Source organism: Pseudorca crassidens, chromosome 1 (assembly GCF_039906515.1).
Source record: "Pseudorca crassidens isolate mPseCra1 chromosome 1, mPseCra1.hap1, whole genome shotgun sequence".
Classification (NCBI taxonomy): domain Eukaryota; kingdom Metazoa; phylum Chordata; class Mammalia; order Artiodactyla; family Delphinidae; genus Pseudorca; species Pseudorca crassidens.
Window position 1 is genome coordinate 112,486,720 of NC_090296.1, and position 20,958 is coordinate 112,507,677.

Sequence of the window (20,958 nt, forward strand, 5' to 3'; positions counted from 1 at the left end):
AAGCTGCCAACATTCTCCGCCTTCGTTCTTCCTCCCTTTCATTCATGTGGTTGCCAAAGTTATTCTCTGTGCTCCCTACCCCACTTCTTCCAAACCACATGCCTTTTTGGTTACCATTATCCTTCCAGGATATAAATCTGCTACCCTACTACACAGGCAGATGAATCTGGTTAATCTGTCCTACCCACCTCCTTGGTTCCCAATATTTATTTTTGGCTGCGATGGGTCTTCGTTGCTGCCCACGGGCTTTCTCTAGCTGCAGCGAGGAGGGGCTACTCTTCATTGCAGTGCGCGGGCTTATTATAGCGGTGGCTTCTCTTGTTGCAGAGCACGGGCTCTAGGCCTGAGAGCTTCAGTAGTTGTGGCTCGCGGGCTCTAGAGAGCAGGCTCAGTAGCTGTGGCATTCGGGCTTAACTGCTCCGCGGCATGTGGGATCTTCCCGGATCAGAGCTCGAACCTGTGTCCCCTGCATTGGCAGGTAGATTCTTAACCACTGCATCACCAGGAAAGTCCCGATATTTTTATATCAGTTACCTGAATACTATTTTACAGTTTTTACATCATCTGTCCATCTCTCTATAGTTTTTTTAAATTAATTAATTTATTATTTATTTATTTTATTTTATTTTTGGCTGCATTGGGTCTTCATTGCTGTGCGCGGGTTTTCTCTAGTTGCAGCGAGTGGGGGCTACTCTTCGTTGCGGTATGCAGGCTTCTCATGGCGGTAGTTTCTCTTGTTGTGGAGCACGGGCTCTAGGTGCCGCAGCCTTCAGTAGTTGTGGTGCACGGGCTCAGCAGTTGTGGCTCACGGGCTCTAGAGCACAGGCTCAGTAGTTGTGGTGCACAGGCTTTGCTGCTCTGCGGCATGTGGGATCTTCCCGGACCAGGGCTCGAACCCATGTCCCCTGCATTGGCAGGCGGATTCTTAACCACTGTGCCACCAGGGAAGTCCATCTCTATAGTTCTTGATTTGTCAATTCCAGTTCCTTATCTGGAATGGGGGCCACCTGGGACATTAGTTTTTTAAATTATAAATGTGATATATACTAATTTTAAATAAATACAATAGCAAACCAAAAGCAGTACAGAAACATATGAATAAAAAGTATTCATATCCATAATAGATGATACACATAATTAAAAATACTTTTCTGCAACTTCATTTGTAATTTAATATTATATAATGGACATTTTTCCTTGTCAACACATGTATGCACATCATTCACTTTAAAAGTTACATCATATCTCCCCCTATGATGTATCACATTTAAGTTTTCCTGTACTGATGGACATTTAGGTTGTAACCGTATATTTGTTATTAGAAATAGACATTATAGTGAACAGCTATTGCTTTCGCCTGAAACGCATCCTTTCTTCCTTCTTCTGATAACATCTTACTCTTCCAGCAGGAAAGCACCATTCCTTCATTGTTACTACATGTGGTTAAAGTGGGGTCAAGCCATTTCCCACTGCCACCCCAAGGATATGACTCAAGCCAGATTAATTAGAGGATTCTATCCTCCTGCCCTGGGGAACTGGGTCAAGGATAGGAGCTTGAACTATGTCGGTACAATAAGAGTCAACTCTGGGCCTTTTTGAAACTATAGAGAAGGAGGAGCGATTTTCGTCCCCCTCGATCACTAAACTGGAAGGAGCTTAGCCTGAAGCTACCAGAGACAACCACATGAGAACAGGTAGACTACTTATCTGAGAATGAAACCAACACAGAGAAAGCAGAGCTGAGAGAAGCAGACAGACAAGTATACCACAAACCTGAGGACCAAGGACAATGCGGGTCCTGGATCTGGCTGGCCTGAGGTGAGAATCCTGGACTTCTCAGTCCTGTGAGCCAAGAAATTCTCTCCCCAACCCCCCACTCCCTCAATTAAGTGAGCTTGCACGCTATCATTTGAAAATGCAATGTGTCTAGACAGATATGCATACAACACTGCAAAAAAAATCCTTGTGCCTACATTTTGGGGCATGAATACAAATGCATCTTGAGGGTAGATTCCTTGAAGAGGAAATGCTGAGTCAAGGGTCATGCACATTTAACATTTTACTATATGTTGCCGCATTGCCAGTTCTAAATCCTCTCTGGTCCCTGGTCTGTTTCCAGTGCTCTTTTCACATTTAGTACTACCGTCCTATTACTTAAGTATCCAGGCCCATAGAGTATTTAAAAATGTTTTCAGAAGCTGCCTTGACTCATTCTTCTCAAAGCCCCAGCACTAGGTTACCTCCTCTCTTACACGTAGCCAGCAGCAGCATGTTTGGAGGAGCCTCCTAGGTTTTTGTCAAAATTATCACTGATATTTCAAAGTCAGGAGAATCCTTCCTCCCCCATTATTTGTTCAACACTACAATAAGAAATTTCCACTCAAAGCATACTTGCATCACAAAAGTCTATTGGCCATAAACTGCTTTACAGTTTATGAAGTGTTTTTACATAGGCCTTCCCATTTAATCCTAACAAGTACATATAGGAACTACTATTCTCATTTTATGGGTAAGGAAATTCATTTGAAGTGACTTGCTTAGGTCATACACTGAGTGGTAATAGCCAAGACCTAAAACCCCACTTCCGCCTCCAAGTTTCAGGCTCTTTTCTTTTTGCCCGTGCTGTGCAGCATATGGGATCTTAGTTCCCCCACTAGGGATTGAACCCTGCGCCCCCTGCGTTGGAAGCACAGAGTCTTAACCATTGGACCGCCAGGGAAGTCCCCCAGCCTCTTTTACTATACCACATATACCTATCTGCACCCTGAAGTCCACGGACATCTAGAGTGGCAGCGAGGACTACTGGGTCACATTACTTTCATAGGAGATTAACCAATTTAATAAAGAGTCAGTAAACCGTAGTCTGTGTGTGAACCTAAGGGACAATCACAAGATACTGATGATGTTGATAGGTTATGAACTCAAGTAATAAAGAAAGAGTAATTTTTTACTTACAAAAAGCACAGGTAAGATTCTATCAGGAGTGCATTAGTAGTATTTTTCTAATACAAATACCAATCTTTAAATTAAACCTAATAAATTAAACATATCATTAGGAATTCAGAGGGCAACGTGGCATATGTTTAGATTAATATAGAAAGTATAAAAAGCAGATAAGCATATGTTTTCATTAACTTTGGACCCATTTAACAAATTTTTCCCAAAAGTCTCCTGATTGAAAAAACAAACCCACTAAAGCATACAGTCTAATCATAGCACAGAAGCAGAGTGTCCCCTATTATTGAACTCTCTTAATACTTAATACCCTTCCTTAAGCATCAAAATAGTCATGGAAGAGTAAAGTACCAAGTGTCACCCTCATTTTCTGAATGGGAAAGTAGAGGTTAACTGGATTGCCACAGAACTGGTCAATGGAACAGATGCTATAGGCTGCCATTCTTTCCTCATCTGAGCCTTCACCCAAACACCTCTCCAGTCAGAACAGATGTGACTTGGTGGAAAATTTGAGATGACCTTATAATTCTGGTCACTGAGGAGGCATGAAGACTTCCAAGGAGGCAAAGTGAACTTACTTATCTTGCTGATTTTCACTTAATCTAAGGAATAAGTGCTGCAATGTCCCTGCTTCCAGTTTCAAATTCATTTAAGTTTAAAATGTCTGGTGGTCAGTTTGTCCATTCATCAAACAACACAAGTGAGAATAGAGTGCCAAGGGAACAATAAAGAGAAGCATATAACCTTGACTGAAGGGATTGGGGACGGCTTCACAGAGAGCGGGGGTTATAGGCTGAGTCTTGAAGGATGGTTAAGAGCGGATTAGGCTGGAATGTGCGGAGAGGGAATAATCTTGCAGGCTGAGGGACCAGCAAGCATACAGGTAGCTCAAAGCACAGCGGCAAAAGCAGGGTAACAGCTCTCCGAAATTAGAAAAACTAAGACTATTTTACTCTCACCTGGAGTTTCTTTAAATTCTGAACCACCTACTAGTTAAGCAAATGTCTCTAAAAATTATGGCAAAGGCCATTAACAAAGTTGAAAAGGCAGAGATAGATATCTGAGTAAATAAAAAGATCAAAAGAATGAAGAAAAGGAAAAATAAGGATTTTATCTGAGTATTATACACCCATATTGCCTTAGTACATCTTTAATAACAGAACTAAGTATACACTAGGACCTTAGCATTGCCTTATAACAGCACTAATAGAAATATAATGCAAGCCATGAATGACAACCATGGATTTAATCTAAAATTTTCTAGAAGTCACATTTTAAAAGTAAAAAGAAACAGGTAAAATTAAGTTTAATAAGATTTTATTAAACTCATATCTAAAATATCATCACCTCAACATGTAATCAATTTAAAAATTATTGAGATTGCAAAACAGAAATAGAGTCACAGATGTAGGAAACAAACTTATGGTTACCAACGAGGAAAGGGGGGATGAATTGGGAGATTGGGACTGACATATATACACTACTATATATATAAAAGATAACTAATGAAAAACTACTGTATAGCACAGGGAACTCTACTCAATGCTCTGTGGTGACCTAAATGGGAAGGAAATCTAAAAAAGAGTGGGTATGTGTATATGTATAACTGATTCACTTTGCTGTACAGCAGAAATTAACAAAACATTGTAAAGCAACTAAACTTCAATAAGAATTTAAAAGAAATTATTGAGATATTTTACAACCCTTTTTGGCATACTAAATCTTTGCAATTCAGTGTGTATTTTAAATTTACTTTTATTTTATTTATTTTTGGCTGCATTGGGTCTTTGTTGCGGCACGCGGGCTTTCTCTAGGTGCAGCAAGCGAGGGCTACTCTTTGTTGCAGTGCGCGGGCTTCTCATTGTGGTGGCTTCACAGGCTCTGTGCACGCGGGCTTCAGTAGTTGTGGCTCGCGGGCTCTAGAGCACAAGCTCAGTAGTTGTGGCACACGGGATTAGTTGCTCTGCAGCATGTGGGATCTTCCTGGACCAGGGCTTGAACCTGTGCCCCTGCGTTGGCAGGCAGATTCTTAACCACTGTGCCACAAGGGAAGCCCCCAGTGTGTATTTTATACTTAGAGCACATTCGGATTAGCCACATTTCACGTGCTCAGTAGTCACATGTGGCTAGTGGTTCAGCTCTGTGAGAAGTTATGAAAGATATAAGTGAGGCTGACTTACATACAACAATGGAGCAGACAAGAGGTTCTGTACTTAGCAATCTGTATGATCCTGACCAAGAAGCTTTCTCCAGCCCATAACCCTCTCCTTCCTCTGAAACTCTCTAGAACTGCTGATTCTGCTTACCTGGAGCCAATCACAGGTTGTCTCCCTCTTAGAATGTAAGTTAGTGGGGGCTTCCCTGGTGGCACAGTGTTTAAGAATCCACCTGCCCATGCAGGGGACATGGGTTTGAGCCCTGGTCCGGGAAGATCCCACATGCTACAGAGCAACTGAGCCCGTGAGCCACAACTACTGAGCCTGAGCTCTAGAGCCTGTGAACCACAACTACTGAGACTGTGTGCCACAACTACTGAAGCCCGCGTGCCTAGAGCCTGTGCTCCGCAACAAGAGAAGCCACTGCAATGAGAAGCCCGCACACCGCAACAAAGAGTAGCCCCTACTCACCGCGACTAGAGAAAGCCTGTGTGCAGCAACGAAGACCCAACACAGTCGAAAATAAAAAGTAAATAAATAAATTTAGAATGTAAGTTAGGGGCAATGCCTACTCTTATTCACCACTGTATCCCCAGGGCTTTAGCTTAGACCAGTACTTAACCCACGTGGGATGCTCAGTGAACACCTCTTTAATAAATGTATGAACAGACACATACCTGCCTCTGGGCCTTAGCTTATTTTATTCTTGGAAAGCTTTCTTTACCCTTCTATTTGAACATGTTCGAGTAAATCATACCTCTTTTTGAAAGTTCAGCCCCATAGCCACCACCCTCTTTAAAAAGCCTTCCCTGTTTCCCATAATTAGAAACCATTTTTCCCTTCAGAACTTCCATATAATTTTATATGTAACTTAAAAAAATAACATTCCACACATTCTGTGTGTGTTATAGTTACTTACATACCTTAGTGAGCTCCTTGAGAGTAGTACAACAATGTCTTACAAAAAACATTATGAAAGCTCAATAAACATTACATTTTCCTTCCAATGGGCAGTGACCATGTTATTTATAACTCTGTGGCCCTCAAATTACTCACCGTAGTGCTATGGACACAGCTGATGCTGAGTTCTTGCTAGTGAAAACTTCATCTCCTTGCACCATGACTAAAGTAATTATTAGTAAGAGACTCTGTAGGTTGGTAAGAAAAGGTGAATTAAAGCAATATGAAGCATAAAGAAAGAGGAAAATGGAGAGAAAAGTTAAAAGTGTGTCAGACTGTTGAAAGCACAAAAGAGTGCAGAAGTGTACAGAGCTGACAAACTCTTCTTTTAAGGGGGTGGAATATAAAGCACTTACTTAGAAGTCATTGAAAGATGAAAATATTGGTCACAAAGGTTAAAACTTGATCTTTGGGCTTCCCTGGTGGCGCAGTGGTTGGGAGTCCACCTGCCGATGCAGGGGACTAGGGTTCTTGCCCCTGTCCGGGAGGATCCCGCGTGCTGCGGAGTAGCTGGGCCCGTGGCTGCTGGGCCTGCACGTCCGGAGCCTGTGCTCCGCAGCGGGAGGGGCTACAACAGTGAGAGGCCCGGGTACCGCAAAAAAAAAAAAAAAAAAAAAAAAAAACACTTGATTTTTTTGTTGGTTTTTGTCTTAAGTATGCATATAGATACATTATATTCTACAAATACAAAAGGGCTTAGCTAGCAACTGGATTATCATTTTGATAACAGATGTGAGGCGTTATCTATCATCATGTAGTCTGTTACTGGAACTTAAGGAAAATATTCTCTCTCACAATGACACTGAGAGATACTGGAAAGGAATTCACTGAGTTTTAATACAAGACAGTAGATACAGGCTTTCACCTTCTCATAACCCATAGGAATAATTCACTTCAACGACTCATCTCTTTCATTCCATAGTACTCCATAGCTTTGGGGATGCTAAATGCTACCTTCTCTCTTAATGATTAACCTTGACAAACTATGAGTTAAGGAGGGGGAGTGACTGAGGGCTGTGGTCAGTCCTATGATGGTCACTGAGACTTCTGCCTCTGCCCTCCTTCAAAAAGCATTCTCTAAGGGCAGCCACTAAGCTATTCTTCATGTCTGAAGAATGGCTTTGAAGACATAGAAGGAAGAGAAACATGCAGGTACATAGTAAGAGAGATGTGAGTAAAGACAGAAAAGTAAAGTATGATCAAGAATTAAAGGGAGAAAATGACATCAGAAGCTTTAGGGTCTGTGCAAACTTATAAGCAAGCTTCCTCTGACAGGCTTCGGTGCTTGACCTTTTCTAAACCTTTGCCTGCATAAGCACTATAATGGTTTTCTGGAACTAATCACCACACTCCAGCCCAGGCCACGTACATATAAGTTACTTGGGTCTATTTTTGGAACTCTGCCTTCTATTTTTCATGAAGATCCTTAAAAGAAGTCAAAATTCAAATAACAAATTCTGCCTTCACACTGAGCAAATATCTCTAGCAGTTCTGTACTCTGCAAAACAATGCACCGAAAAGGTGTCAGTACTTTGTGTAACTGTGAGGTGCATGCAGGCCACACAATTTCTATAATAAACTCACAACTCCCTATTTGCAATTAAAGGAATTACTGGCCCAACAAGTCTTCACCAGCTAAGTATCTAAAATAGAAGTGGTGCTTTTTTCTTTTTGCAGGAGAGAGGAATAAATTTTATGTACATAATTAAAGATAATTACTCTCTATGCCTCATGTAACTTAGAGCTATTTGAGAGTTTTAAGGAGCAGAGAAGGGCCACAAGGGTTTGGCTCTAACAGATAAACAAGTCTCTCACAGCATTACATATGAACTTTTATGTTTATATTTCACGATACTATAGAGTACATTGTTAGCCGTAACATGAGAAATGTCCCAATGCTCGAAACTATGGAAAATAACACAAAGGACACACAACCAAAGAATTTATCCTAGTCCAGAAGTGTGCTGAGTGTTGAGTTTCAGAAATATCTGTTCCTATTTATGGCTAACTACTGTAGCTAGCTAATAAAGGTTAAAAGTCATGATGTTTTGTCCTTGGAAGAACGAAAAGGAATTCATAGTGCTATCATGACTAAATTAGCTCCATCAAAGACCAGCAACCTAGTACGGAGTATGACAATTATGCCTTTCCAAGCCCAGCAAATGAAACAATCCTTTCTATTTTTGCTTCACAAAATTTTTGCTACAGATTGGATTTACGCTGTAAAATCAATAGAAGCATTTAAATGTCCTTTTAAAATGTTTTCTGGACAAGGTAGGTAGATTTGGAAATGTACACACATGCACACACACTCTTTAAGAGGAAAAGATGAAAAGCACAACACACTTTCCCTTGTCTGAAGTTTGCTCCATATACTGTAAGACAGAGTTTTGTTTTTGTTTTTAATTTATTTGGCTGCATTGGGTCTTCGTTGCTGTGAGCGAGCTTTCTCTAGTTGTGGCGAGCGGGGTCTACTCTTTGTTGCAGTGCACGGGCTTCTCATTGCGGTGGCTTCTCTTGTTGCGGAGCACGGGCTCTAGGCGCATGGGCTTCAGTAGCTGTGGCGCACGGGCTTGGCTGCTCCGCGGCATGTGGGATCTTCCTGGACCAGGGCTCGAACCCGTGTCCCTTGCATTGGCAGGCAGATTCTTAACCACTGCGCCACCAGAGAAGTCCCCCAGAGCTTTTTTTTAAGATTGAAGTATAGCTGATTTACAATGTTGTGTTAATTTGGGCTGTACAGCAAAGTGATTCAGTTATACATATACATACATTCTTTTTATATTCTTTTCTGTTATGGTTTATCATAGGATATTGAATATAGTTCCCTGTGCTATACAGTACGACCTTGTGTTTATCCATCCTATATAAACTAGTTTGCATCTTCTAATCCCAAACTCCCAATCCATCCTTCCCCCACACCCCCTCCCCTTTGGCAGCCACAAGTCTGTTCTCTATGTCTGTGAGTCTGTTTCAAGACAGAGATGGTTTTCATATACCCATAATGGGCTCTTGCTACTGACTCACCAACCCAAGCACACTTTCATATTTAGGTTCTTCTCCCTGAGAGGAACAACAGTGACACTGGAGCTGTTCCTTCTGCAAAGTATATCCAAATATACTCCTCGTCCTTTACCCAGTGGATAGGACTTTAACTTTTTTGGTTTTTTTGTTTGTTTGTTTGTTTTTGCGGTACGCGGGCCTCTCACTGTTGTGGCCTCTTCCGTTGCGGAGCACAGGCTCTGGACGCGCAGGCTCAGCGGCCATGGCTCACGGGCCCAGCCGCTCCGCGGCATGTGGGATCTTCCCGGACCGGGGCACGAACCCGTGTCCCCTGCATCGGCAGGCGGACTCTCAACCACTGCGCCACCAGGGAAACCCTTTTTGTTTGTTTTTAATATGAGGCTTCTGCTGTTGCCCTAATGTTTATTTATTTCAAATATGCCACTCATGCTGAAAGGAGCAGGTCCTTCAAAGGGTGAAAGTTTGGCAGAAATGGCTTTAAATTCATCATTCCAGACCCTTCTAAGTATGAGAAGCTCTGTCTCTCTTAACACAGGCCCAAAGCAGATTTTTCTCTTAAGATTATTCTTTCCCAACAAGCGTATGATAAGTACAATAAACACAGGCACAATCAGCAGTGAAAGAGGGAGTTCTTTTTCTGGGAGTACTCACTGCCCTTTGCCAGGACATCACACGGTTGTTGTTTTCAGGCTCTACTCCCCACTTTGAGAATCTCAAGATGCTGAACTGCCTTAAGGCAAAATGTTTTGCTTTCTAGCAACGGTTACATGAAGAGAAAGAAAAGTATGGTCTGTGAGTCCACCATTTTCTTGTCACACTGTCAACTGTCTTCTCCCAGTTCTTAAGCCACATTCTTAGAGAACGTGCTCTATGCTGAGCGATGGAGTCCATGTGATCCTGCGCACCCTTATCACAGCATTGGGACCAGAACTGGAAGGCTGTTCCAAGCTAAGTCAGCCGGTCTCTTTCCTAGGAACTTGCATGTTTTTTGGCCATGCCGTGTGGCATGCGGGATCTTAGTTCCCCGACCTGGGATCAAATCTGTGCCCTCTGCATTGGAAGCGTGGAGTCTTAACCACTGGACGACCAGGGAAGTGCCAGAGCTCGCAACTGAGATACAGGACTCCAGTCAATCTCTGCTGGTGCTTAAATGGAGAAGGGCTGCATAAAAGACTTTTTTCCACCAAATGTAAGGAGATGCAGAGAAGGCTGGTAACACATAGCAGATGAAGAGGGCTAACAGAAGCCAAAGCATAAGATTTTATGACACTAAGCAGAAGGAGGGTCAAATATAGTGTCAGAGTCCAGAAGAGTTAGACAGAAAGCCAGGGACAAAGAGCAGTTGTTTTGGTTCCTAGAGGCTTTCTAAGTGCTTTGTTCCAATCCCTAGTGAGACCTGTATATTTCCTTCCTTGGTTCCATGATATGTCCCTATGATTTTTCAGTAAATTCTCCTTTAGAATCATAGCTAATTGGAATAGATTCTGTTCTTTGTAATCAAATGGTGTTTACCAATACACACACATAACTGTTCCTCTTGCTCTTCTATAACCATCACTTCCTAAACACTATGCGCAAGACACTACACTAGATGCTTTAGGGAGAGAAGAAAAAACAAAGATAAGTAAGACACAGACTCTCTCCTTAGGGAGCTTACAGATAGAAAACAGAGAGGCAAACAGCTAACATAGTACTAGGTCAAGTCTTCCATAAAAATTAGCAAAAAGAGTGAGACATGGAATGGTGTAAGCATCAAATCCACTTACTTAAATTTCATGATATATGCTTGGCCAAAACAAAGTTTAAGAAATAAAAAAAACTACCATATTTTGAAGATGCATACCTTATTACATAAATTCTGCAGCACTGTATATACTGAACATCCATACCATGCATATTTACTGAGTATGATCATATACACAAATCCAGTTAGACTACACTCTATAAGCCATGGGCAATTTGAGAGATTTTTCAAGGCTGACTCTGATTATGTGTGATTTTCACCTGTGTGCCAACTTTAGCTCCTAAACTCAAATAAGACTACGCTGTATTTAACAGTTGGTTTCCTTAGAAAATCTGTCACCCTTGAAATCCTAGCATTTTATTTATTTATATCTTTTTTGGCTGCATTGGATCTTCGTTGCTGCATGCGGGCTTTCTCTAGTTGCAGCGAGCGGGGGCTACTCTTCATTGCGGCACGGGGCCTTCTCATTGCAGTGGCTTCTCTTTTGCGAAGCACAGGCTCTAGGCTCGTGGTATTCAGCAGTTGTGGTTCGTGGGCTCTAGAGTGCAGACTCAGTAGATGTGGAGCACAGGCTTAGTTGCTCCATGGCATGTGCGATCTTCCCGGACCAGGGACTGAACCTGTGTCCCCTGCATTGGCAGGCGGATTCTTAACCACTGCGCCCCAGGGAAGTCCCGAAATCCTAGAATTTTAAATAAGATACCTATAAACTAGTATATAGAAGTGAGGTATGATCTGTGACAGCTGGTGGTGGTCTAGTTATTGACTGATTATTAGGTTATCCCAGCAGCTAACTGAACTGAAATATGGTGTTCTGAGAATTATCTTAGGATTTTGAACAAAGCCTTTATACTCAAATTAGGCTACGAAGCTCCTATAGTTGATGGTGCCTCAATACAGGAGACATGACAAACATAGATGGGCCCCAGCAACTTATTCTCTAACATTTTTTATTATCTGCCTAGAACTGTTTTCAATATCTTCAATATTTCAACTGTTTTCCAATCATAATATTCAAATTGACATTTAACTCATTCTATCCCTTTAGTATCTCATCTCTCAAATACATATTGGATAATAAAGCTAAAAGAACCTCAGCACTGTTTGAAACTTACACCTTCCCATTTGATAAACAGACCCCCATCTTATATTTAAATCAGAAAAATTTTTAATGAAAATATATACATAAAAAGATTAAGGGGGGGGCTTCCCTGGTGGCGCAGTGGTTAAGAATCCGCCTGCCAATGAAGGGGACACGGGTTCAAGCCTTGGTCCAGGAAGATCCCATATGCCGCGGAGCAACTAAGCCTGTGCGCCACAACTACTGAGCCTGTGCTCTAGAGCCCACAAGCCACAACTACTGAACCCACGTGCCACAGCTACTGAAGCCTGTGCGCCTAGAGTCTGTGCTCCGCAACAAGAGAAGCCACTGCAATGAGAAGTCTGTGCACCTCAACAAAGAGTAGCCCCCACTCGCCACAACTAAAGAAAGGCCGCGCACAGCAACGAAGACCCAACGCAGCCAAAAATAAATAAATTAAATAAATAAATATTAAAAAAAAAAAAAGACTAAGGGGGACTTCCCTGGTGGCGCAGTGGTTAAGAATCTGCCTGCCAATGCAGGGGACATAGGTTCGAGCCCTGGTCCCGGAAGATCCCATATGCCGCGGAGCAACTAAGCACGTGCGCCACAACTACTGAGCCTGCGCTCTTGAGCCCGCGAGCCACAACTACTAAGCCTACGTGCCATGACTACTGAAGTCCGCGTGCCTAAAGCCCGCGCTCTGCAACAAGAGAAGCCACCACAATGAGAAGCCCCTGCACCACAACGAAGAGTAGCCCCCACTCGCCACAACTACAGAAAGCCCACGCACGGCAATGAAGACCCAACACAGACAAAAATAAATTAAAAAAAAAAAAAGACTAAGGAAGTACACATGAGAATAGTAGTTGTGAGTAGAGAGATTAAATCTTTCTTTTATGTATTTTTCTAAACCTTCAATGATATTAGTTTTCTCCATAACTTAACAAAATAATTTTTTAAGTGAAAAAAAATTTTTCCTTTGGGCAAGCTGCACACAGATAGTTGTACATTCCTTCTTTAAAGTTACTCTCTTTTGGGACTTCCCTGGTGGTCCAGTGGTTAAGACTCCATGCTCCCAATGCAGGGGGCCTGGGTTCGGTCCTGGTCAGGGAACTAGATCCCACACGCATGCTGCAATGAAGATTCCACATGCCGCAACCAAGACCCAGCACAGCCAAATAAATATTAAAAAAAAATGTTACTCTCTTTTTTAGGTAGCATAGTAAGAGATCTAGAGTCCTATCTTTTCTGAACTATAACTGTTGAGAGTGGAGCCAAGCAATACGTTGACAAATTATGACAACTGTTTCAATGTGATTGTGTCCAAATAATTTTCTACCCGCTGATGGGCCATTTATGTATGAAGATGTGCACTACTACAGCCATTATATTTATGAGAACCACACATAATTCCTACCTTCAAAAGGCTTAAATTCCAGAACTTTCGCCAGGCAGTTCTTGGATGCTCTAAGTTTATAGGTAATAGTGAATATACATGTCTCTGACTACACCAAATCCCTGTAGAAAAAATTTGGAGGACTTCATTCTAATATCTTGAATTATTCATTCATATCTCTATTCTTCTTCCTTAATACAGTTAATCAAGAATTGTTAGCATAAGCAAATAAAGAAGAGGCTGAGATCTTGAAGAGGAGAGTGTATACATAAAAGAAAGAAGCTGTCACTTAACTTGGTGATCTCACTGCCAGTGAAATCCTGCTGGAAGAGTTTATATACTGAGATTTCATCAATTTGACATCTGTTGAGTCTCTTCTTTGGATTAAGTGATATGCAAATAATACTATAATGAATAAAAGATGCTTCTCACCCTTAAAAAGCTCACAACCCAGGGAACCCTCCTTACATTGTTGGTGGGGATGTAAACTGGTGCAGCCACTATGGAAGACAGTATGGAGGTTCCTCAAAAAAGCTAAAAATAGAGTTGCCCTGTGATATAGCAATCCCACTCCTGGCCATATATCTGTAGAAATCTATAATTCGAAAAGATATATGCATCCTAATGTTCACTGCAGCACTATTTACAATAGCCAAGACATGGAAACAACCTAAATGTCCATCAACAGATGAATGGATAAAGAAGATGTGGTGCATATATACAATGGAATGCTACTCTGCCATAAAAAAGAATGAACTAATGCCATTTGTGGCAACATGAATCGACCTAGAGATTATCATACTATGTGAAGTAAGTCAGAAAGAGAAAGACAAACACCATATGATATCAATTATGTGTGGAAGCTAAAATATGACACAAATTAATTTATCTATGAACAGAAGTAGACTCACAGACATAGAGAACATACTTGTGGTTGCCTAGGGGGAGGAGGGTAAGGGAGGGATGGATTGGGAGTTTGGGATTAGCAGATGTAAACTATAATATTAGAATAAACAACAAGGTCCTACTGTATAGCACAAGGAACTATATTCAATATCTTGTAATAAACCATAATAGAAAAGAATATGAAAAAGAATGTATAACTGAATCACTTTGCTGTACAGCAGAAATTAACACACATTGTAAATCAACTATACTTCAATAAAATAAATGGAAAAATAAGTTCACAATCCAGCAGCATATTACACTGTGAAAAGTCCACAGAATGAGGGATATGGCTCTCACTCTGTAAGTTCTCTCATTACAGTGCCTCAGGGGTAGAATGTGGACTTCCCTGGTGGCTCAGTGGTTAAGAATCCGCCTGCCAATGCAGGGGCACGTGTTTGAGCCCTGGTCCGGGAACTTAGTTGCAGAGCAACTAAGCCCGTGCACCACAACTACTGAGCCTGCGCTCTAGAGCTCACAAGCCACAACTACTGAGCCTGTGTGCCTAGAGCCCGTGCTCCTAACAAGAGAAGCCCCCACACCGCAACGAGAGTAGCCCCCGCTCACCGCAACTAGAGAAAGCCCGTGTGCAGCAACAAAGACCCAACGCAGCCATAAATAAATAAATAAATTTATTTTTTAGAAAAGGGTGGACTATATATAAGGAATAAGGAAGTATTCCTTGCAGTAATCCCTTTTTTTTTTTTTTGGCTGCACCACTCGGCATGCAGGATAGTTCCCCCATCAGGGATTGAACCCGCGTCCCTTGCATTGGAAGCATGAAGTCTTAACCCCTGGACCACCAGGGAAGTCTCGAGGTAATTCTTATGTTATGCAAACTGAACTAAGCGATAAAAAAGAATAAGGAGTTTTGGTAGCTGCCATGCTAGAGCTGAGATCAGCAAACTATATAGCCTTTAGGTCAAATTTGGCCCAACTACTTTTGCATGATTAGAGAACTAAGAATAGTTTCTACATTTTTAAATATTTGAAAAAAATTTAAAGAAGAATATTTCAGCAGTGAAAATTACATAAATTTCAAATTTCAGTGTCCGTGAATAAATCTTTATTGGAATATAGCTCATTTATTTACAAACTGTTTAAGGCTATGTTTGTGCTACAAGGACAACAAGAGCTGAATATAGATAACACGAGTTGAATAGTTACAACAGAGACAAGTGGCCCACCAAGCCTAAAGTATTTACTATCTGTCCCTTTACACTGTCTGGCTTCCTAAGAAATCTCACCTTCTACACTGGAGGCAGGAGGCAGCTCAACCATTTGTATCTTTCATTTTGGGGGGCAATGACATTCACTAATATTCCCACAGACTACTGTAATAAACCTTACTTTTGATGTTTCAGTAGTTCATCACTGGTAAGACCACTTCCTTTGAGAATTCAGAGATGAATCCAGTTATGGTAAGGACCAAATATTAATGAATCCTTTGGCCTGGTCCTTGCATAGTGGTTTCAATTCCATTTTACAAAACAAAAATAGGTATGGCAATTGGATTTTTTTTTTCTGGGGTTCTTTTCCAGGTAGATGGAAAAGATGGCTGTGGCCAAGTGTCCCCTCCAAACTGGCACGAAAGGCTGTGGAGTTGTAGAAGCAAAAGTGGTCATTCTCACCAAGCAGGCTCATAACTGTATTTCAACACGACCACATTGAGCTCCTCTGAAAGAAACAAACTTCTCAAGATCACAGATGTGATGGGTTCACCACAGCAGAATTCTGCTCTATTAAGTCAGAGAAAGGACTGGGAAATATTAAGTCACTATTGTTTGAGAATCCATCAAAAATTCTTCAAAAATGAAACTGTTATCTCTTCATTCTGATATTTTTCAAAGCTATAAGAAATGTAAATAGGATATTTCCATTTCTACGGAAAGTTAGATCTTTGGTTTCAATGTAAAACAATGCTGCCTTGTGTTTATATAGCACTTTTTCCTTAAGGATTCAAGGCCTTTACAGACATTACCTCATTCATCCCTGGAAGTTCTGCAAACTCAATAAGAAAGAGGAGGTTTCCCGTTACATGAATAAGGAAACTGAGGCATAGCAGGGGCACAAGGTTAATAGTAACTCACAGAAAAACAGTGGGAAAACTTGGGCTAAACTTTTCTCCTTGCTCCCATTCTTGGCTGTCTCCACTTACGCACACTGCCTATAATTAGAGATGGCAAGTGTCTAAATCTCCGGTTCTCAAAATGTAATTTCAAGACTGCCCATTTATACTAATTAAGATTGGTTTTCCCTGAATTTAGTGGTATATGTCTCCTCTCTCTGTAATACCTCTGGCAGAGAGACTTCTGAAAAACTTATATATGGCAAGAAAGAATCCAGATTTCACTTTCTTTTACCAAGGTCACTATTTCATCCTTTCTTCTCTTGTTATGAAAACTTTCTGCCCAACTGGAGACGAAAACGTTTCTTCTCAATTCCTTAAAGCACTCCTAACTATTGAACATCTACGCTGACCCATGTTATTTGTTCGTAACTACTCTTGTTGTAGGATTCACTTCTATTTTCAGTAAAATCCCCATCTTTCCAACATCTCTTCAGATGTTCTTATTTTTTATTTTCCTGTGTCCTTCTTCCTGTGTTTGCCCAGCCTATTTATAATTTACTCCTAAGGAAGTCCACAACACTACAGGACGGTTTTGCCAATCTCACACTTTCTCATGATATTCTTCAGATTTATGCTTTATTTCTCTCTTGAAGTAGAACCATGTTCCTGTTAACTTAACAGGTGCCTAGATTCAAAGCTCTTTTTCTGGTACCAACCTATACCTCCTACCTTTTCTGATGACATATAAAACCACTCCTTCCCAGAAACTTCAAAATTGCAGAGTATGAATACTTCTTTTAAAAATTTTATTGGTGTATAGTTGATTTACAATGTTGTGGTAGTTTCAGGTGTACAGCAGAGTGATTCAGTTATACATATACATATATTCTTTCTTTTTCAGATTCTTTTCCCATATAGGTATTATGGAATATGAATACTTTATTCATAGCATAAAGGTTTCAGTGGGTGAAAATGGCTTGGGTGGGGTAGCTCTGAGCTCCTCAGTTGCACATATGGCACAAGTATTCAACCCAAATGATTAAATTACTTTGGAAAGAAATGTTTCAAAACCTAGATCACCCAAGGCCATAAAAGATTTTGGAGGTAACAAAGGCATGAAATTTGGGGGCACCGTATGAAACAGGAAATCCTACTGTTTCGCTGGGAAAAGTTCTAGGGCTTTGCATCAATTAACACTTTAACAACTATGTCCCACTATTCTATTACAATTAGGCAAGGGGTAATGGGTAGAAGGTGCCCGGCATCTGGCCTCTGCTCGGTATACACGCAAGACAGAAATCTGTAGGAAAACATGGGACAAACACATTCCTAGCTCAGGTTTTCCTACTGTATGACCCTGGGTAAAGTAAGTTACTAAACTTCCCTGTGCTCAAAATGGGAAAAATGAAATAACCATATAAAGTACCTAGTGGGCACTTAAGTTCACTTGCTTTCTCTTTCCAATGAGATTTTTGCCTGGGCTTTGTTACACTGTGAAATTTCAGTAAGTATCTTATTGTCTTTTTAATTTTAAAGATTTTATTTATTTATTTATTGGCCTCGCCGCGAGGCTTGCGGGAGTTCCCTGACCAGGGACAGAACCCGTACCCCCTGTAGTGGAAGTGCGGAGTCCTAACCACTGGACCGCCAGGGAATTCCCTTTTGGTGTCTTTAATTTGAGGATTACCATCTCCTTTACAAGAAAGGCAAAGCAGAATAGTCATTAGCAGATTAGAATAGCTGCTGGAAAGCCAGGACATGGCAGCTCAGGCTTAGATTGTCTATGATGTGATATTTATTCCCAGAGCCCCTGAGAATTTTTCCCAGGCAGGTTGCTGGGTAGAAGTGGAAATAAATGTTTAACCACAGCACGATGAGTACTTCTACTACCTTTAGGATCTCTCAATACAATTAAGAAGCCTCCAGAAGCAAAGAGATCATTGTATTATCTGTTTATATTATAAATTAGGCCTTTCCAAATGCCAAGTGAAGTGATGGGAATTTACCATAACCTACCTTACTACTTTTACTAAAAATATCCAAGCTATTGTTCAAAACCACTGTTCCTAAGAAACAGCTAACTCTGAGAACAGTAATAGAAGGCAACTTTATTGCTCCTTCTGGCTACTTCAGAGGCGTCCACCAGATTTTATCACTTGCACTCTCATTTCTGTCTCTAGAATCCTATTTTCTTGCCATTTGCCTATTCACCCCTCCCCCATCTTCCTTCATTTGCTCCTGCTCTTGCTGACTCATTCCCTCTCCCTTCCTCCCTCTCTCTCCTGCCACTTCAGCTGCATGCTTGGTTCTGGTTTATTCACCTTTTAGTTAATTACCAAACATATACTGACCCGTATTATGTGACCAGTCCCTATCTAGCTATGAACCTTCGTGCTCACACTGTCCCTCTCTTATGTTTAGGGCTCCTCTCTGTTGAGGCCACTGGTTTTGCCTATCTCTGCCCCAAACCTGTCATCCACATGTCCTGTTCCTGTGTGTTAGGACATAAGCAAAAGTGGGAGGTGTGCTGGATAAAAGATTTGTTGGCTGGGAAATTTATAAACTGACAATGTATATACTCTCCTAAGAAAAAGGACACTCGGAGCACAGGGAAACCTAAAAACATTCCCATAACAGGAAAATAAGTTTGAGATTTACCCATGGTGACTATATTACAATTAACCCAACAATGATCACTGAAGAAAATGATAAGAAAATAAGAAAGATGGTTAAAGCTCACTGGGTGCTTTCATCTGCTGAATGCAAGGCTTACAGTCTTTAATTACCATGATTAAATACTGTTCTTTCTTGTGAAGTTGGCCCATTGTACCAAACAAATACTGAAGCTACCAGGAGGGCAAGCCAGCCCCAGGGAACCCAGAGTCAATCTTTAAGTCCCTTATTTCTAATCTTGTGTACTCAGAACAACCTATACAAAGTTACATCTGAAAAGAAAAGTATAACTGTGCTCAGTGCCAAAGCCCTTTGTACTGTGAAAAATCAAAACAATGATATAAGAAAAAATTAAGCAAAAGTAAGACAAAACTGAAGAATGTATTTGGTTTAGTCACTGGAGAAAACCTAAAACTTTGATGTTCCAACAGTGAGGAAAAGAATAATATAAAAATTTTCCATAGTCATTACATATAGTTGCAGAGTTCACATTTTAAAAATACTGTTTTGCTTTGAAATAAATTTGTAAATTCTCCAGCAATATCAGGCTCAATGACTGAACCATAATTTGCAAATAAAAATCGACCCCACCCGCACCCATCCAAATATGTGAAAATAGTAGATAATGTTCCCATTTGGATTCACTGACTACTGGGTGTCCACTTTGCCAGGGTTATATTTATGATGTAATTAACTTAGAAAAATAAGTTTATATCTTCTGAAACTGAGTAAGATCCCAAGTATAAATATCTGCACCAGGATGTTTTTTGCATGGTAACATGGTCTTTAAAGTTTTTAATACAATCTCAGTGTTCAAATAGGTCTTAAAAAGTCACGTAATCTAACTTTCTACCCAGTGCACAAATCTCCCTTATAACATCCAGAATGTATAACTGTTTAACTTCTGCCTGAAAACTGCCCTCCTGCTAAGCGACAGGAAATCCTATTGCATAAAACAGCTTATTCCAGTTCACAATTTGGTTTTTTTCTTCCTACAAGAAGGTGTTTGGAAAGAAAGGAAACACAGTATTGCCCCACTTTATCATCATTTGTTGACCTTATGCCTGAAACTGTTAACACATGGCTCCAGATAAATGGGGACAGAAACAGGTTGCTTGGTGATGGAAGAGGTAAGAGAGAGACCATAAATCCACTGCTGCAGTCTTTTAAAAAATTAGCTATTATAATAACAATACAATAATAATACATGATCAGGGCAAAAAATACAACCAACGTGAAAGGATTAAAGTGTAAACCTAAAGACTGCTTCCCATTTCTAATCATTCTCTTCAAAGATAATCATTAACTTTTTTTTTTTTTTTTTTTTGCGGTACGCGGGCCTCTCACTGTTGTGGCCTCTCCCGTTGCGGAGCACAGGCTCCAGACGCGCAGGCTCAGCGGCCATGGCTCACGGGCCCAGCCGCTCCGCGGCACGTGGGATCTTCCTGGACCGGGGCACGAACCCGTGTCCCCTGCATTGGCAGGCGGACTCTCAACCACTGCGCCACCAGGGAAGCCCTCTGCTTTTTTTTTAATAGCTAATTCCGTGGTATAAATATATCACCATTTATTTACCCCGACCCATATTGATGACACTTAGATTACTTTCACACTGTTTTAACTGTGATACAAAGTCAAACTTATCTTACTGAAATTTCTTTCTATAATTTTTATTCTGGAATCCTTTGGAATAAACTTAATCTATCATTTAATAGATCTTTAAACATTTGAAAATCACCATCGTATCATATGCGGAGTAGATGGCAGAACGTATGAAGGAAAAGTTTTGAGTTATATATACTGAGTTATATACTCAGGTATATCAATAGGAGAAATGCTTTCTTCAAATAAAAACAAGCTACAAGTCTGACAGTGCTAAATGCATGCCTAAATTATGGTCTACAAAGCTGACAGGATATTATACAATGATTAGAAACGTGCATCTAATGC

At 40.8% G+C, this 20,958-nt stretch overlaps 1 protein-coding gene across 12 annotated transcripts in view; it reads right to left on the reverse strand.

The window, feature by feature from the left end:
• Positions 1-20,958, reverse strand: part of CSNK1G1 (casein kinase 1 gamma 1) — a 146,305-nt gene that overhangs the window by 45,126 nt on the left and 80,221 nt on the right. Inside the window, exon 1 of one of the 12 annotated variants that reach the window (XM_067750031.1) lies at positions 6,428-6,611. The exons of the other annotated variants lie outside the window; for them this stretch is intronic. The gene's annotated coding sequence lies outside the window, so the exon portion shown is untranslated. Of the gene's footprint in view, positions 1-6,427; positions 6,612-20,958 lie in introns of those variants that run through there. 12 annotated transcript variants of the gene reach the window in all.